Below are 18,186 nucleotides of genomic sequence, written 5' to 3' on the forward strand. Positions count from 1 at the left end.
TGGTGTGCTGTGAAATTATAACAAGTGCTGACGTGTGCCACGAGGTGGTAAAGGTTGCTGAGCGCTGGTCTAAGGGCAGAATAAATTGTATTAAATCCACCACCACACCGGGCCAAAGCTTGTTGCTAGGTTGCTTGCAGTGACTGCTGGGCTTTACTGAAGTTCTCTTCTCTCTGTTGAACAAGAATATTTACCTCCTTTCAATCACAAAACTTTTTGGAAAGGAAGGAAACCCCCAATCAATCAAGCACCCAAGAAGAGGAAAATGCTCCATGAAGTCTGTCTGTACGTCCCTGTATCTGTTCAGGGCTCTAAAACGGTAGAAATAGGGGATAGAGAACTTCATAGCATCTTGGTCCTGGAGGTTGCTTCTCCTCTCAGTGGTGTCCTGCTGTCCTGGCTGTCAAGGAATATTGCTGCCAGCAGAGGGAGAAGGAGGTCTCACTAGTTGTGGCCTGATAATATAAAAGTCTGGAATTATCTCAGATTGGGGTCAGAAGCCCTTCTGAGGTGCAATGCTGAAATTTGACCTTTTCACCTCTATGTACAGTCTGAGTACCAGTGATACTTTTTAAAGTCCCACCTTGTGTGCTGATGAGAATCTGCTCATGTGCCATTCTTGGCATGCATGCCAGGGGCTGCTGACCCCTATTTAAGATCATCTTCCAACCTAGCCGGAAGTAAAGTGTATGGATTTTTTTTTTTACATAACTGGCCAAACGTATATGTGAGAACAGAGTTGGAGTGGGGAGAGAGAGAAGCCAGCTGGGTGAAGATTGCAGAAGAGGGTCAGCTTAGGTCCTAATTTGCAAAAGTCTCCATACCATAGGACCCATACGCCCCTGCTCAGCTCATTGTGGGATCAAATGTAAATTATTCTCCCCAGGTCCCTTTGCTTGGGTGAAATGACCCAAAAGTGAGGCCTTTCTAATTCTGCCGTTCGTCAATGTTAAATTTCCTAAGCTAACATGTCTATCAGGTTTCTATCAGATACTACTGTATCTGTATATAGCTGCCCTTTCTAAAAATAAAAGCTTATGGTACTTGAGCAGGGTTCTGTTCCATGACACCTGGCTTCATAGGAAAAACTGCGAGAGGATTCATGCATATAGGCATTAGTGGGGAGTCTTGCATGTGTGTAACTCCTCATGCAAATCGCTGTCTAAGAAATAAAGGCTGTTCAAATTACAGTATTTCGTAATTTCTAGATTAGATAGGAATTCAATTCTCCTGCTTCTCACTAATTTCCTACTATTGCTCTATGTTAAATGCAGTGCCTAGCACAGAATTTTTGTTCACTAAAAATATTTCTTGCTGTCATCTCTGGCTAGGAGATGAAATAAACAAAGCCTGTGCCTGAGAGATAATGTAGCTTTGGTATTTCTGGTTTTGTTTAGCTGTTACATAAGAAATGCACTAGCCGCGTTGTTCTGAGCTAAAACTATTTGAAATGCCTCAAACAGTTATGAAAATCTTTGTTTCTGAATGTGTGAAGTTAGTCCTGCATTTGCTTTAAAGTGGTATGTGTGTATCTTAATACTACTTTAGCATCTTTTAGCCAAGGATCACTGTGTTTCCAACTTAGGCCTGCTCTACATTAGGAGGAAAAATCAGTTTTAGATGTGCCAATTGACTTATCTAAAATTGATTTTTTTGCCACTGTCCGCATAGCGGGAGTCCTCCATGGACTTGGCTTCTCTTACTTTCCACAACTGCCGGGAATACCGGGACAGTTTGATTTAGTGCAACCCCACTAGGCGCAATAAATCAATCCTGGGAAGATCAACTGCCAGCACAGTGATCTTCCCCTCAGTGTAGATGTACTCTTAGGAGCTGTTCTAAGCAGCTTGTCCACCCAGGTAGGCCCTATAGGGTTCTGCATGAGTAAGATTTCCACCTGTGCAAAGCAGACGTCCAGATTGGGGCTGACTCAGCTTTGGCAGTATCACAAGGCCCCTGTAAGGCAGGTAAGATCACTTGGTGGTTAATAGGAAGCACGGATCCAGTTGCTTGCCCAAGATCAGACAAGGAGTCAATGATAGAGCAGAAGAGAGCGCTAGAGAGTCCTGCTCCCGGTGCTGTGCTTTAACCAAACAGCTCTATAGAAGTATAATCACTCTGAGCATGTTAGAGGCTCTCAAGGGCCAGGACATTGGGCCACATCTGCATTTCCAAGAGACTTTTTCCCCCACAACCTCTGACCAAAAGCAGCCATTATCTGACCAGGCTATAATCCTGAATGTAACTAGTGAGTGGTGCAACTGCAGATCCTAGAAGACAAGGCATCACAAATAGCCTCAACATCTTAATGGGCAGAGATGTCAGGGAGGCTGAACTTCCCCCCTAACCTCCCCAGAATGCAGAGCAGACTGAGGCGTGTGAGAGAGCTTGTTCTGCTGGCCCTTCTAAACAGGAGGTTTTGGTTCTATTCCCCTGCCTTTCTGAAGCAAACACTTTTGTCTTTTTTCCAGTTGATGTGCCCAGGAGTTTTGAAAACAGCTTTTTTTTCTACGCTTTCTGAAGAAGGTTTGATGGGATTTTGTTGCTCTCAGGCTCTGTCCAAACTATGTGCCAGGAGGGTGGGGGTGTGATCCCCTGGCTGTGTACACATGTAGTGGCTGTCATTGAACTGTCGTGAGTACACGTAGCAGTGAAGCTGCAGTCGTGAGGATAGGAGCAGTGGAACCCTGGCTGAACTGTAGGTATTAGCATTTACTAGGGTCTCCGCTACTGCTGCCTTTGCTAGTGCAGCTCTGCTGCTGTTTCTCCTTGTGTTTGTTCTTTAGGAACTAAGGTGGGTGTGAGTACAGGAGCAGGGCTTCATTCCCCTCCCTCATAATGTAGACAGAGCCTTAAAAATATCAGGACTCTTGAAGCTGCTCTTCCCTTCTTTTGCTGGAGAGCATCTAGAGGTATTTCTCATCAGTTGGGGCAGCCCTGAGGGGCTTGTCCCCCTGCAGACAGGCCTTAGCCATGTAACGCCTGTCATAAATGAGGGGTCCCCAACTGTTGCTAAGTGTGAGCCCTCAAACATTCCCAAGTTGAGTTCCATTCTCTGCCTCTCCCCTGAGTGGGCAGGAGTCAGGATCCCCTCTGGCAATATCCCAGCTCCGTCAGTGTGGCCTGGCAGTGGACTAGTCCTTTGACTCCCTGAATCTGTACCCCGCATGGACACCTTGGAGCCCCTTTGTTCTGTGTCTGCTGAGTAGAAATGAGCCACGCTTCCTCCCTTCCAGAAGCAGGGACATTTCTAGGGTGGATCTGGCTGTATTTTACTCTGTGCGCACCCATAGGAGGTACACAGATAGCTGAAGTGTGAATTCAGTTGCATGTACCTTTTACATCCTCTTTGGGGCTAAATCCTCCTGGTTGGCTGGCTGCACAGGAAGGCCAGCATCTCAGACCTCCTCTGGCCTGGCTCTGTGTGGCCAGCTGCCTGGCTGCATGCCAGTGGCTGGGCCTTAGGAAGTTGGTCCATCAGCATCCTGACTCCTGGCAGCAAGAACATCTCAGATCTCTGATGTCTTTGCACTCACTTCAACCCCCAGTGCTGGTCCTCGCTTCCTTTCCTGACCATCTGCACAGAGTTCATTAACTGATGTAATTGACTCTTGAGAATTTAGCTGCCTGTCTGCATACCTCCACTTGCTAACTTTCCTTGAGTTACTTGTAACCCATCCTGGAAAAATATTGGGCTGGCTTTCTCTTTTCTGTTTTTTTGTTCTGCAGTATTTGCTTTCACTGCTCTGGACACCTCACCACTGTCCCCATCTTACTACTGACTCCATATATGTCCCAGTTACTGCACAAAGTACACCTCTGACCACTCCTGGTCCCTTGAAACACCCTACCCCAAGCCCAGTCTTAGACCTTCAGGCATCTGCAATTGTACCAATCTCATGTTCAGAATGGCCCCTGGATTGCAGTGTATCAACAGTGATTCTCTCAGAAGGTCTGAGTTCAGTTCAAACCCTGTAGAATTTTTCCCCCTCTGGAGCTGTGATAATAGCACCCAGAAATCAAACAGCCACCGTAGAGCACAGTATTATCTAAACCAAAAGCACTTCAGAGAAAACCCAGACCTTGAAAATAGTCAGCCAGACTATCTGCATGACTGCATTTCCCTAAGCTTCATGCTTCCCTAGATCTAGGGGAAGATCCAATGATTTACAACTCCTCCAGAATCTCTCCCCTGTCAGCTGGTTTCTCCCAGGGCAGCATCTGACAATTGACCCTGCTTGTCCTGAGGAAGGCTTTTTAACTGCTTTTCTTCTCCAGTCTCTCAGCCTGACACAATTTAGCCTGGAGCCTAAAACTAAGCCATTGTCTGTCAAGTGTGTACCGGGGTGTTCTCCTCTGGTGAGCCATTTCCTTCCTGTTCCATCTTTCCAGAGCCATCTATTAAGTGAGATTGGTGTATTTCATACAGACAAATCTAATTGTCTATCATGTAATAATTTCCTTGACTGAGTCACTTACAACGTTCATCAAATGACGACCTCTCAGTATGCTGAGCTTGTTACATGGCAGCTCCTCATCCCTCTCATGTACTCACCAGTTATTCATTAGCCGTGTGGTTATGGGATCAGGTTCAGTTAAAACTGCCCTCCCTCTTTAATGATGAACCGTTTGGTTACAAAATAAACCCTGCAGTGGTATTCATCATTGTACCTGCTTGTACACACATGCATCCATGTGCACACGCAAGACACAAACTTAGTTCTGGCGTTACTAAAAGACTTACCAAAGAAGGCCACATAAGAGGAGACCAGCTCTTCCCGCACCCCAGCATGAGCCAGGAGGGGAGGCCAGGCAGGTCAGAGATCTTTTTCCCAGCCTTGGCACAGCAGTGGGGATCAGGGGGTACAAAGCTGGGGCTGCAGCCATAGCATTTTGCCCTGGCCCAGTGGCACTGGGGGCGGGGCTGGCCTGGAACTGAGACTGTAGCTTTTTTTCTTTGGCCTCGGCACAGCAGAAGGGCTGGGGCTGTTTTCCTGGCCCCAGGGAGAATGGCCAGGAGGTGGGTTGGTGGGTGGGCCAGGGCATGAGCTTTGGGTGAGGTGCAAGGCCAGGGTTTGTGGTTGCCGCATCTCAGAAGGGAGGCTAATTCTGTGTGGGAGTTGCTGGGGGGGGGGGTAGCAGTGCTCCTCCTATGTGGTGCTGTGACCAAGTGGATGGGGGGTGGGGCAAAGTAGAGGGGCAATTATCTCTCCTGGCCAGGTGGAGAGCCTGGTTGCCACATGGCCACTGCTTTCCTGCTGCAGCTGCCCCTAGTGGTCACTGTCCAGTATGGCTATTCCCACACTTGCTGCCCCCAGTGGTGAGTCTGAAGTATGTCACCCCTCCTCTGTGTGCCCCTCCCTTTCCATGTTCTGGGATATCCTGGGTTTTCAGGCATTTCCCATGTTCCAGGCACAACCAAACCCTGACCTGGTTTAAGTTAGGGTAAGAGGAGGCTGCATACCACCTTTTGTGGTGGTAGCTCTTACAGTTTGAGGAGTTCTTGAACAAACATAGCACCAACAAGCACACGCACACAAACACTCTAAAATATATAATAGATTGTAGCCCCATAATGACTTCTGGATGTGCATGATTGGCTGAATCTTGCAGTGCTTCATTGGGAGATTTGATTGTAAATGAACCTGCAGGATATGGGGATCTAAGGTGAACCCTGCAAATCCACAGAGATGCACATTCCCAGATGTGGATGTTCATGGATCATTTTGCAGATAAGGACTTGGGTACCAATTTTGTATCCACACAGGCTCTAGAGGGAAGTCATGCATAGAGCACGGCCTAGGAAAAGACCAGGAACAAAATGCTAAGATGTGTCACAGGATGTGACATTTTCATTGTAGATCAAAAGATTTCACAGCTTCTCCTGAGCAAAAGGATCCGCAGGGTAGTTTCTCATAAAAAACAAGATGTTGTTTTAATCCTCCTTCATTTTAATGTCAGCTTAAGGAGTGATTTATCCATTGCAGGGTTTACCTAAAGCTGCCATTGTTACTGCTAAATCTTCCCATTCATTATAACCACTAATAAAGATTTGATGGTGAAATTCACAAATTAGGTGACTGGGGCACAATAGGTTTAGTTATTTCTCACCCCGGGGCAGAAATGTCAGATTGATGGAACCTGTCCTGAACAGATGGCTGCTTGTCTCAGTTCCATTTGTGAGGGAGGGCGTATAACCCCCATCCCAGCATTATCAGGCATTCCAGCCATTCACCTGATGTTATCTGCATGTTACTTTTCTTTCTTCAAAGGAGATGGAGGATGAGGATTTCATGATTTAACATGCAAGACCTGCTGCCCTGAGCATGGCACATGCAGTGAGTGGTTGGGCTGTTGGTGCTGACTGTCAGGTCTTGAATCACAAAGAAGGAAAGAAGTAGGTTTTATAGACTATAACAAATCTTTCCTCTCTTTTGGCCCTTTCTTACTCCTTGGGGTTAGTGGCTAAGCAAAGGGAGTGGAGTAGCCTTCACCAGTGTGCCAGTGTATCAGTTATGGAGGGGCTGTCATTGCAGAACTGTTGGGAAGCCGTCAATAGGGGTTGCTAGGCTACCATCACCAGCACAAGTCAGGGGAGGAAGAGTGCACACACAAAAAGACAATAAGTGTAGGTATCAACAAGGAGCTAGAATAACCACTTGCCTCGGTACATAATATCAAAAGCTCTTAAAGACTTTCAGAAAATTTGCAGCCAGATATAAGCATCATGTGAAAAAGTGTTGTAAAATGCAAGAAGAGAATCTTGTGATTGGACTTACAGTTCTGCAGTTCCCCAGCAGCCAAGTATTGCAGCATTGTGTCAATGTACGAGAAGCAGAAAGCAAAACTGAATCTGTATGTGCTATCCACTTGAGGATTATTTAAAATGTAAACCACGTACTTAAAACTGTTTTGGTGGTTCAATAACTAAAACTACTGTTGGTGACATAGATAAGGGCTTTGTTTATAAAATCTTCTGGATACCCCTGATGGGTATATATCGCATTGGCAAGAGAGACCATCTGACTTGCTAAATGATCAAGTCATGTTCTTTTAGAGCAAACTTTAGCTTTTCCCATGAGTTCAATGTGTAATTTATCTGTTTTACTTGGCTGACTTATCAGGTCACTATCACTCCAGTAATAACTTTCAACTTTCTTTACATGTTTAAAGGCATGATTGTTTACCTTAGCTCATTGACAAAATCAGCATTTCTTCTTTCTAGATACACAGCATCTTAGTTACTACTCTAATTTAGTTTAGTCCTGTACATTCATTTCTCTAGACTACAGGAGCCACCTCTTGTTTGAAAGGCTAGAGAGGAGGTAACAACATGCTAATTAAAATATTCCAAAGTACTGTATGATCTGGTGTGCATTCCTTGAACACCTAAAGCCTGATTTTTTTTCATTGTTCTGTGCCTTGGGATATCAATTATACCATGCAAAATAAGTGTGAAATGTGCAATTGACCAAATTAGCATGGTATTGTTTGTAAATTACACATAGGGCAATGGAGAACCAGGCCTTCAAACTCTAGTTAGTTGGAGTAAATGAGAATTTGAGCTTGTCTGCCTGGGAAAATTTTCCAGCCTTACTATATTGATATAATTATATTTATATCTATCCACTGTGCAAACAGCTCAGACTTTCAGGGCCTTTTTTTATTTTATACAGAAATTAATAAAAGCCCAGGTCTACACTAGACATTAAAGTTGACTGTAAATATGCAATTCTAGCTATGGGAATTGCGTAGCCAGAACTTACTTATTTACAATCAACTTAGCTGTCTGTCCTCACAGAGGGAGGTCAACGAGAGAAACTTTCCCTTCAACCCTCCTTACTCTTCACGAGATGGCGGAGTACAGGGGTCGACTGCCACTCCCAGATAGGTCAATTCTGTGTGTCCCTCCTAGGCATGCGAAACTGAGCCCTGGAAGATTGAACCTGACCATGTTGACCTTCCATGTAGTGAAAACATACCCTTATTTTGGATAAGAGTGTCCACATGGGAAATTATACCCTTATAATTGTATTGGTATAATAACACTGGTAAATTTTCCTACATAGACCAGCCTTTTTGTACTAGGTATGTAGAATTATGCCCTAGATCTACAGTGAAAATAGTCTGAGGCCACAGTAGAAAGGTGCATTGGTTTAACTGCACTGACTTAAAAGTCAGTTCTGTTAGCATATACAATTGCATTGTTTGGGGATACTGGCCTATCTGGAACTATGGATCAATAAAGTTATAATTTATGTAAATTAAACCTGTGGGTAGCTAGATTTCTCCCTTTCTCCTCTAGTGGGATGCAGAGTTTTCTCCCTAAAAGCTTCCTAGCTCTGGAATTTAGACAAGTGACATCACAGTAAGTAAAGGGTTAAACTGATTTAAGTGTGTCTACATTAGGGGCTAGCACATGTTTAAATTGATTTAGTTACTCCAGATGAGTGCAGATGAGACCTAAAACTGCATTTGAATGAGCAATTTATTTTGGTTGATGTTTTATGGTGGTTTCCACCTAATTACAGTAAACTCTTTCATGTATGGCAGTCTGTCATCCAGAACTCTCAAATTACTGGCATTTTAACCATAAGTAAACTTTAGTTATGTTTTCCTAAGTACAGTATACTGAACAAAATACAATAAACATACCAAATACAGTATATGTTTAAAGTGTACGATACTACTATTAGTAAATAAAGTACTCTGCATGCATTTCTGTTTGTTTCTCAGTAACTAATTTTGTTTTTCTTTAGTGTTATGCATTGCTAGGCATACCTCTCTGTTATCCAGAATATTTGAATATCCAGCAACCTCCTGGTCCTGGAGATGCTGGATAAGAAAGAGTTTACTGTTTTAAATCAGACCAGTTGGGGTTGGGGGGAAGGCTTGAACAGAAGATCTGTTATGTTAGCAAGGCTTATATCCTGTCTGCTGTGGTAACCTCAGAGGCTGTACTATTTGGATCCCCCATCCTAAATTCTGCCCTGGAGATGGACTTATCATCACAGATTGAAAATATCACCCTGAGGTCAGCTTTTCTCGAAGAACAAAGCAGACATTTTAATGGATTCAGTGATTCTAAGCCCCTCCTAATTACGCAGATGTACACAGAAAATAGAAATACCCTCCATGCTCCAGGAACTGGCTGGCAACCAAAATGTTACCCTGGGGGAGGAAAACAGAATTGAATTGTCTTCTTCAGACATAATGTTCTTCCTTTAATGAACAAGGGAAAAGAATCCCACCAAGCCACTTGCTGTTTTCATTCTGTCTCTGCTGCAAGTAGAGGCAGAGGGCACTTCTGTGTGCTTGAGCTCTTTGCTATCTCTATTGTGTGCATAAGGCAGATTGCTCTGCCTGGCAATACTTCTCCCCTTCACCCCCTCCCTCTCCATGTTTTGTGATGTCACCTTATAAAATGATCATGATCCATTTGCGGTTGCCATGGGGATGCTTGCTGTGCCCATGTGCTCTGATCCACCACGCTTGCTGCAGCAGCCATTCACTGGGAATGAGTCAGAGAATGTGGGTTGGAGGCCAAAGCCTGGGTCGGTGAGCAGCTGCGGGAAGCGTCACAGGCAGGCTGGGTTCCGAGCTGCAGGGCGACGCTGGAGTACAAGGTGATTAAGGAGACTGTGAAGATACAGGCGGAAAAGGCCCAAGTTAATAGTGTGAGTAATTTACCCTGCTACCGCACTTTCCACCCAAGGGTCTGAAAGCACTCACATGCTCCCCTGCACATTGCTCTGCAGGCTGGGAAAGATTATTCCCTTTTTGCAGGTGGCAAAACAGGGCCAGGTGAGGTTGTGAGCTGTGACCCAGATCTCCCAGATGGTCTGTGGCAGGATTGGAAATAAAACACCGATCCAGTAACAGCCAGTGCTGCCCTTCAGCCACAAGACTACAGCTAACAGCAGGGACCAGAAACCTTTTTGAGGTGGAGTGCCGAAATTTGATCATTTGACCTCCATGTACAGTCCCAGAAACGATAATATGAGACACTCCTGCCCTGGCCCCACTTGTGTGGGGGAGAGGGGTGGACATGAGACACCTCTGACCCTCAAACTCTGGCGGAAAGCCGGGGGGTCTGGGTCAGCCCCTGCCAGGGTCCCTCTGTGCCCAGTGCCCCTACCTCCTCCCCTCCATGGGCACTCGGGGCCATGCCAGAGCTGGGCAGCCAGACCACTCCTGCAGAGGGGCCAGCACAGGCCCAGAGCCCAGGTCCAGGCTCACCTATCCCTCTCTGCTCCTCCACTGCATGAGAAGAGGAGGGGCAGGCCTGAGCTTTCCCCATGTGCCACTGAAGAGCATCTTGTGTGCCAAGAGTGGCAGGGGTTGCTGACCCCTGCCTTAGCGTATCCCTGCTGTAAGCAAGAACAGGAAGCAGGACAAGCGTGGTGTGGGGAGAAATCTGTCAGTTAGGCCTGGATCCTTCACAGAGAATCCAATTCATGGCAGATGTGTGGAGTCAGAGGGCCTCTTGCAAGGGGGCTGGGGTCTAACTGCCTGATTCTCAGTGCAAGAGGAGGTTGTGAGTTAGCACCTGATTTGCCTTCAAATGTTGGCTTCTCTTCTCTAATGTTTCCCTGTCCTGCAGTTTAAAACAAATAAGCCCAGGGATGAGGGGCTAATCTAACTTCCTTAAAATAAGCCCTTTTTTTTTCAGTATACTTATTTAACATGCTGTTCCTGAAAGTGTGGGATCTAATACCACAAGTTAAGGGAGGGCATATCATGAGTTTATGCCGCTCTGTCTTCCTGCCTTCAGCTCTGTCAATTCCTCTCAGGTTGCTCACATGCAGTTTTCACCAGGGCAGACCAAAAGCACATGGATGAGTTCTGTGAGCAGTGATTATTTCATTGGACCCAGTGGTGTGCTTCCTAGACCAATGGAAAATCCTTGCCCCACGAATATCACCTGTAATACCTGCATCACCTGTACCCTCCATCTCTTTAAGAACATGCTGAAAAGTGAAGCAGCTGTACCAGGCTGAAATCTGGCATAAAAGAGACACTTTAGCTATCAGAGAATATATGAGCACCACCACTTCTGCATAAAAAAAAGAAACTCCAAAAATAATTTCTCAAGCAGGAGCCAGTCACTCAGACTGTGTAGAAACAGTAGTAAATATAGAAGGTTAAAAAAATGGATTACTCCATATTTGACCTTGTTATTAGATGAACATGCAATAACCGAAAGCCATTCAAGTAAATACCTGTATGCCTATCTGAAAGGAACCCTCATGTTCCCTCATTACTACAAAAAACCCCTCAGTGTTGATTTGTTTTCTGTTTGGCACAGACCTGTCCTTGTATAGTCCCACAAATGTTTACAGAGACATGCTGGGAGAGGCAGTATCATTTACTGGAATAACTTCTGTAGATAAAAAGAGAAGCTTCTGTGTTACACAGAGCTCTTTCTTCAGGTCTCTCAGTTTTACAGTAGTTTATAAATAGTTGATCATGAAAACCCAGGTGCAGTGAACCCAGAAGCTTTGCAGACATTTTGGGTTTAAAAAACAAGTTGTCCAGAAAGAGGGGCTTGCAACTGGCAATCAGGGCCAGACCCTATTATCCCAGTGCAGGCAACATTCTTAATCCTTTCTGTGAGCATTTCACCTGTGTAAAACTCAGACTGTACAATCTTGTTTATAACTGAGCCAAAATTATTTGCTGTGAAGGTGTCCTCCACTGACCCTGGGAAGAGAATCTATCTACTCCATGGCACTTTAGCAGGGGTTAAAGCTGTAAGCACCTCAATAGTCTTCAAACATTGATGTCTTTTCATGGGCCTCTTTATATACAGTTGAGCCATTCAAAGATGGGGAATGGAAAAGGCATTCAGTTAAAAGATTTAGCTGCAGAATTTGATTTGGTGGTGGTGGTGGTCGGCTCTCCAGTGGAATGTGTTAAGTGCAGAGCAATATCTAAGTGTCCTATAACTAAGAAGGCTTGTGGACTACTCTGTATATGACATAAGGTAAGGCTGATAAGTCTGAGTCATTCAGTGAATAATGCTGCATGTTAACATTTTTCTGTGGCAACATATGTAACAGCCTCGAAACTGAGCATGTGGAAGTTGGCAGAGTGTCAGAAGCTTGATTCATTATAGTATTTATTCTGGCGTGATTGAAAAACAGGATGAGATGGGACAGGATTAGGCAGTGAAGGATTCCTCCAGCAGCAAGTTGTCTGCTGCAGTAAAGGAATCTGCAAGCACTTAATAAAAAATGGATGACTATTTTGCCAAATGCAATGAAAGCTAAAAATAGTGAGCAAGACTGACTCCACATGCAAGGGCAAGTCAATCAAATCATTGCATTTAAAGCATAAGTGCTTGTCTCTATGGTATATGATAATCTGCAGTAAGATTCTATTCTATGTAGGTTCTTATGCCGCCACCTCACCATGGTATCTGAGCACCTTCCAGTAGAGCCTATTGGGAAAAGCAAGTCAAGGGGTGCACCTTGCACTTGGAGATACTTTCCAGTGTCTGTCTAGTGCTTTGTTTATGGATTAGGCCCCAGTCCTGCTCCCTCTAAACTCAATAGCAAGCCTGCCATTATATTGAACTGCAGCACACTGGGCTCAGTATTTGGAAACTCTGGACTGCAGATCATTGGAGGAGATCAGTTTAAATGCAGGCTGTATCCCAATCACAATGTTAGTATCCAGCTACTTCACAGGTTGGAAAGGGCTAGAAGAGGGATTTTAGTTTGGAATGACTAATCCAAAAGGAAGTGATGCCTTAGTGAATGAATGCTGTGTAGAGGTGGCTTCAGAGGTTTATGCCATGGTGTCATTTGGCCTGAACTTTGTGTTGAAAGGGTCTACTAGTAGGGGTCCATTCCCCCGGACTTATTCAGGTCTTTTAGTTCAGACAGACCACCAAGCACAATACGCTCAGCAGGCTGTTTGATAGCCATCCCGTAGCTACTGCTACTCAGTGTGAGCCTGGGCTTAATTCAGACCCATGAGGTTAAGGTAGAAGGTTCTATCCTGTTCCCATCTCTGGATCCAAGCCTGCCTTTCAGAGGAAAATATGTTGTTCGGTATTATTCAACATGATCTGCAGCTCATATTAGAGTTCCTGAAGCAATTAAGGCAAATGCTGCAGAATATACTAATGCTTTCTGTAAAGGTCTTCTCCCTTATTATGTATTACAAAAACCCTTGTTATATTCATAAATGGCCTCAGAAAGAGAGACAGCTCAGCTTCATTCTGAGGTTCTTGATTCTCTTTGTAAACCACTTGATCTTAACTCACACACATTATGAAGCCTATTGTTCCCCTGGAGTGGAGCTCTAGTCTTATGTTCTTGCTCCAGGGCCATTTGTTTTCTACTCTTTATTCTTTTGCTCAGGGACTACTCATATAATGTAGAAATGGAATCCAACTCTAGAAATATTACATATGCATCCCAGGCCATTGTAGAAACTGATTACAAATGTCTCGGTGAAATAAATTATCGATACAGAACATGTGCTTTCTCAAGATCTGGCTGGGAAATTGTCTTTACACATCCCACAGTGAGAATGGAACATAGTTGCCCCAGTCTTGTTCCCACTCTTATGGCCACCTCTATACAGAATTGTTCAGTGAATGAAGAATATTTAAGTAAAAAAAAATTGTTGTATAAGCCTTAGAAAGAAGTTGGCAGGAGTCTACTTAATTTCTAAAGGTAATAGTTTAGTGCATTGTAGACCTTTGTTGCTGAGAATAACCTGGATATTCCTGATATCTGATATATGAGTGCAGGGGTGTTTAACTAGAACTGCTGTGTGCCAATGTTCTGAGATTTGTACACCTCTGTGCACAAACAAGGTGGTCTGGAATTGGCATGAAGATGCTACCATGTAGTTCAAAACATGCCAATTGTTATAATATGCCACCCAGAGTGGAATGGACCTGAGTACGTGGGACTGTGGCACTTCAGTTAGATATTTGATTCATTTTTCCGCCCTGCAATTATTCATTGCATTTCAATAATACACTTGAACCTCCATATTTGGGGTGCCCCTAATCTAGGAACACCTGTGGTTCAGATCCATGCTGGAGAAGGAGGAGGAAGTGGCTCTGCACACTACTGCTCCTCCTCCACTCACCAGCTGGGGGAAGGCAGCACAGCAATGTGCTTCTCAGGAGGCTTTCCATGGACACTCCCACAGTGTTGTGGGCAGGACAGGTGTGGGGCCATATGTGATCCCAGGAACAAGGTGCCACGTAAGTATTTCACTCTCTCACCCCCTTCAGGTACCCTCCCTTCCAGTGGTTCCCCTCCCCTTCCCCAGCGCCCTTCTTGGTCTGGAAAATTCCATAATCCAGCATACCCTATTTCCCAGGGTTGCCTGACTAAAGAGGTTCAGGTGTATTTAAATAATATAAAAGTTAGGAATAGTCATTTACAATACAATAGAATTTTATTTCCCAAGGTATCTTTCAGGAAACAAGTGCTCAGAAGAAAACTATTTCTATAGAGCAGCAAGGAGTCCTGTGGCACTTCAAAGACTAACAAAATGCATACAGGCATAAGCTCTTGTGGGCAAAAAAACCACTCTGCCAGGCCTGATGAAGATCTGACAAAGTGGGTCTTTGTCCGTGAAAGCTTATGCCCAAATAAATCTTAGTCCTTAAGGTGCCATAGGAATCCTCTGTTTTTGCAGATACAGACTAACACAGTACATAGTTAATATAAAGCAAGAGAACAGTTCCCACCAAAAAGAGATTAAAGTATGTGGGTTCTATTTTGTCCACCTGAGAATTGCCTGGCTGTGTTTGATTTAATGTTTTTTGATTAGATTGTGACAACACCCAAAAATCTTTCCAAACGTACAGGAAATAATAACCTCTGCCCTTAACTCTAGGGCAGGACTGGAGAAACAAGACTGGCAAAAGTAGAATGCTAAAAAAATCTTTTATGGAAATCTTTATGGAAAACCAGACTGGTTTGTTGCATCATTACGCTCCTGAAAAACAAAGTGATGCAACTCTGCCGCTATAAGAAACACACGAACCAATGGTATGCAAGGTACTTTTTATTTAATAGAGCCCATTTTAGCAAAGAAAACAGTGAGTTTTAAATTTTATTAAAGTTCTAATTATTAAGTACTATTACAATTCTGAGTGAGAAAAATCACGTCTTCATATTTGGTAAAGCAAAAGGGAGAATTGGAAAGTGGGGGGAGAAAAGAATTAGAGGAAAAAGAGGGGAAAAGGACAGCTTCCTTTCCAATAACTGATTCATTCATATTTGTAAAGCTCTTTGAGGATAAGTGCTTAGTAGAAGTATTACTCTGAGTCAGATCTTGAGTGTATTGGCACAATGAACAAGAAGGTAGTAAAGTGCCCTGGCCTTTCTGTAACATGTTGGTAGTCAACACCTTCCACACTATCCCTTAGGCTAAGAAAGTTGACTGCAGATCAGAATTTCCAGATCTGAAGAAGTGGGTCTGTCCCACGAAAGCTTATCTACTAATAAATTATGTTGTTCATTTTTAAAGCGCTACATGACTGCTTTTTTGAAGATACAGACTAACACAGCTACCTCTCTGTGACAACTGACCACAGATATGCAATTCTAGCTATGGCAATTGCATAGCTAAAACTGACATATCCGTGCATGGCTAACTTGGCTGTCTTCAGAGGGGAAAGTCTCCTGTCACATCTTGCAAGGAGTACAGGGATCGATTACGACCCCTGAGAGGTAGATTTCATGTGCCTCTTCTAGCTGTGCAAAATTGGACCCCAGAAGATTGACCTTCAGTAGGTTGATCTTTCGGGGTACTGTAGACCTGCAAACAGTCACTTACCAGCAAAGTCAAATCCATTGATTTCAATTAGTTAGTATACAAGAGGGATGCTGCAGTGGGACCACGACTGTCCCCTACATACTATTGGTGGGATGTTCCTCCAGGGTTAAAAACAGTGAAAATTGTGTTGAAGTAAGTGTTACTATGGTGACAGTCTGAAATATACCACATTTAGAGTGAGGGAGAAATAAATAGAAAATGTCTAGATAACTGCATGGGTCCCATTAGTGTAGTTTCTGGGGTTTGTTTACACTGTATATCTTAAATAATTATTAAATGGATTAGGATACAATTTGCCTATTTTGTCTGTGCTATTACAACATCTTCACACGTTTTCCTGCAAAATCATCTGTTTGTTGCAGGTGGTCCACTCTTATTTTCTGGAAGCATAAAGAAAACACTCTATCACATCTTTCTTATGTATTATGGGACAGAAGCTAAGTAATAACCAATTATTGCATTATGCTGTAGGAACTGTTCCTCTTTTATTGATAATTGCACTATGATTCTTCCTGTATTACCAAGAATATTATTCTGATCTATCTTCCTAAAGGATGGACATATAATGAACTTCCATGAGATATGATTTTGTAGATGGGGGGAAGAGGGAGGGAGAAAAATACATTTTAAAAATTGTCAAGGCAACATCTGAAGTAAGGCCCTGCATAATTCCTTTTTTCATATTCATGTCATGGGGAATTATCAAGTCCCATTTGCCAATGTGGTGTCTTAAATACCATTTTATTTATTTAAAATTTCCAGTGAGACAATTACACTGTATAATTTAATTTTAACAGCTGTTTTCTAACTTGATCTAGTATATGTTTTAGGATGATATTAAAACCTAATGCTATGACAATGGTAAAATCTGTTGTTTTACTGACACTCTCCCATTCCACCCCCCACAGCAGAGAGGTAAGAAGGTTGTGCTGAGATTAAGGAAAGGATACGAGGAAAACAGCTTGCCAGATAAAGGTAACCACCCATGCAGGAAGGGGATAAGAGGAATGGCAGGTACTCCCATGGAAATGCTATTGAACCAAACCAGCGGCAGATGGCTGACTCCCTGAAGGATGTGGGTTATAAACCTGCAGGAGGGAAGGGAGAGCTGGAATATGAGAGAACAAAAGGTGCTTTCTCCTTGTTTGCTTTGGGGCCAAACTGCCAGAAGGAAACCAACCTTTATACCTTACACTGGGTATGGAAAACCTTGCTATATTATGGACCATTTTTGAGGGGGATGGGAGGGGAAAAAGCTTCCCAACTTGACCTATGTCTGGCTCTTTCTTTGGATTCCTTATTATCCCTGATTCCTAAAATGGGGGGCGGGTACCAACACTCACTTTTGAGGAAGTACTTAGAGAACTTCATGTGATAACTGTTCTCAGAGAGGTAGCCATGTTAGTCTGCATCTTTGCAAAACAAAGCAAACAGTTTCTTGGCAGCTTAAAGACTAACAGCATAATTTATTAGGTAGTGAGCTTTTGTGGGAAAGATCCCCTTCTTCAGATTCTGGTGAAGAACTGAGAGAAAAACTGTCAATATTATCCCAGTTGTACCAAGGGGAAAATGGGCACAGAGAGACAACTTGTGCAATATCAATGACTGGATTGGAAAGCAGAGCCAGGAGCAGAATCTAGGACTTCTGAGTACAGACCAGTGTTCTGTCCCCATTAAATGGCATAGCCTCAGTATAACAATAATTCAAAAACCAAAAAAACCTGAATGAGGGCAGGGTGCTCTTATGAGGTGGTGAACTGGATGTGGCACAATTTCTAACTTTACTAGCCAGAGTTATACAGTGTGACAGAAGTCTCAAGTCACGAATTCTCCCTGCCCATTTTTGTGATGTTAATGTGGATGGAAGTTGCATAATTGACAGCTTGAGCCTCTGGACTCTTCAGCTTAGCCGTAAAGCAAATGCTGGACAATGTGTGGCAATGTGAACTTTCTGTATCATCTCACACCAATACGCCTCATCTCTGGTTGAAAGGCTCTGGTGTAGTGCTGAGGGAATTTTAGTACCCCATTGCCTACTCAGTTCCTGGCTTCACTAATGAGATTGCCAAGAGTGAGTGGGGTCAGATCCCCCTGTCTCTGCAGATGCATGATGTATATGACAAAATATTGAAGATGGTCGCAATGTGGCAGAAACACCAATTTGTTGCATTGTGAATTTACCTCACTGAGCTGGTATAGGTTGATATTTTTGCCCATTGGGTGAGCCAAACTGGTATGTGTTTTTTAAAAAAAACAAACAAACCCAAAACTCCAGAAAGAAAAGCTTTGTCGAGACTAGAGGGTTTTATTGGCAAAACTGCTATTTTGTTGACAACCTAGGGAGTGTCCAGATTCCCAAGGGTGTTCTGT

General features: G+C 43.7%; 2 protein-coding genes across 2 annotated transcripts in view; both read left to right on the plus strand.

The window, feature by feature from the left end:
* UBAC1 (UBA domain containing 1) overlaps positions 1–14,899 on the plus strand; it is a 60,108-nt gene extending 45,209 nt beyond the window's left edge. Inside the window, exon 11 of the transcript XR_012648394.1 lies at positions 14,872–14,899. The gene's annotated coding sequence lies outside the window, so the exon portion shown is untranslated. The remainder of the gene's footprint in view (positions 1–14,871) is intronic.
* Positions 14,899–18,186, plus strand: part of CAMSAP1 (calmodulin regulated spectrin associated protein 1) — a 53,016-nt gene continuing 49,728 nt past the window's right edge. Inside the window, exons 1-2 of the mRNA XM_075015779.1 lie at positions 14,899–16,257; positions 16,725–16,791. The gene's annotated coding sequence lies outside the window, so the exon portion shown is untranslated. The remainder of the gene's footprint in view (positions 16,258–16,724; positions 16,792–18,186) is intronic.

The sequence above is a fragment of the Carettochelys insculpta genome, chromosome 21 (assembly GCF_033958435.1).
Source record: "Carettochelys insculpta isolate YL-2023 chromosome 21, ASM3395843v1, whole genome shotgun sequence".
Classification (NCBI taxonomy): domain Eukaryota; kingdom Metazoa; phylum Chordata; order Testudines; family Carettochelyidae; genus Carettochelys; species Carettochelys insculpta.